We start from the raw sequence: 1,504 nt of genomic DNA, 5'->3' as shown, positions 1-1,504 counted from the left end.
CTGGGTCTAGAGATAGCAGGCGTAGCAGGAGATCCGAGTCAGCCTTATTATTAGCTGAGTTAAAGAGAAGTCAGCTAGAGAAAGCGTTGGAAATGCAGTCTGTTAGGGACGAGCAGGACCGTCAGATCCAGCTAATGAAAGTTGATAACGACGTAGAAGCAGCTCGTTTAATGCACAACCTCTCTTGCTCCAAGGATGAATAGCCTGCCGATGATGAGTCAATTTCTTCGCCTTCAAGTGTGGCGATTTACGCTGTGGAATGCCGCAGGCAACATGAACTTGAACTGTCATACCGTGAGCCTAAGTCTGATGCTAATAATGTTCCAGTTGCAAACACATCCAAATTGGCCGAGATACCAGTGTGGGATGACCCCACCAAGGGGTATCTCTTAGGGAGGCACTCTCCTAAGCGCAACAGCGAAGGGTGTATGGCTGGTAATCATACCCTAGCCCCNCGGTGGGCCCGCCCCAGAGTCGAATTGACTAAATTCGACGGTAGTTCGCACGATTATTTGAAATTCATTCGCCAGTTTGAGTTCTATGTTGAGTCGAGAACGACTGATGATGGGCAGAGGTTGCTTTGCTTGCTGCATTACTGCAGAGGGAGAGCGCGCGAGGCCATCGAAGAGTGCACGGTACTTCCACCCCCAGAAGCCTATCGACGTGCTCGCCAAATTCTGAGTGGGCTTTTTGGCAGGTTTCATTGTGTCGCCCGATCTTTGTTAGATGGGCTGCACAAAAGGTTTAGGGCGTTCTGGGCTTCTTCAGCTGATTTGCTACAGCTCACAAGAAAACTGAAGAATTGCGAAATAGCCTTGAGGCAGATGGGTTATGAGGCCGAACCGAACTCCCTGTCGACTCTCGAACGGTTGGTCCGCTGCCTGCCAATATCGCTCCAGCAGAAGTGGGCCGAATACGTCGATGGTGTAACGAAGGATGAACGTGAACCGACGTTTAGAGATCTTCGTAACTTCATGGATATCAGAGCAAGGATATCCTATAGTGGGTTTGGCACGATACCCGACCAAACCAACAAGTGTCACGCGGCCCAGACAACCCTGCCCAAGCAACCCATCAAACGGCAACATTCATTCGTTAACGCTGTTTTTAAGACACCTGAATCCTGCCCTCTTTGTAGGGAACCGCACTCATTGACAGATTGCGTGAAGTTTGCGGAGTTTGAGTGTAATAAACGCTGGGATGTGGCTAAGGGGTGTAAGGTGTGCTTCCTTCGCTTGAAGGCTGGGCACATGACCAAGGCATGCAACACAGAACGCAAGTGTGGTGTAAATGAATGCAAGGCACGCCACCATTACTTGCTACACACCACGTCTGACCCTTCGCGTTCGGTGCAGGGCATCTGTAACGCTGCCAATGCACGTCAAGGATCAACAGCGTTGGGCTTGCTTCCGGTCCGCATTAAGGGACCCTTAGGCGAACTCGTTGTCTACGCGTTGTTAGACAATGGCTCCGATACTACCCTGGTGAGCCACGACGTGTTGCA

Source organism: Opisthorchis viverrini (assembly GCF_000715545.1).
Source record: "Opisthorchis viverrini unplaced genomic scaffold opera_v5_46, whole genome shotgun sequence".
In the NCBI taxonomy this organism is placed as follows: domain Eukaryota; kingdom Metazoa; phylum Platyhelminthes; class Trematoda; order Opisthorchiida; family Opisthorchiidae; genus Opisthorchis; species Opisthorchis viverrini.
This window is presented reverse-complemented; position numbering follows the sequence as displayed.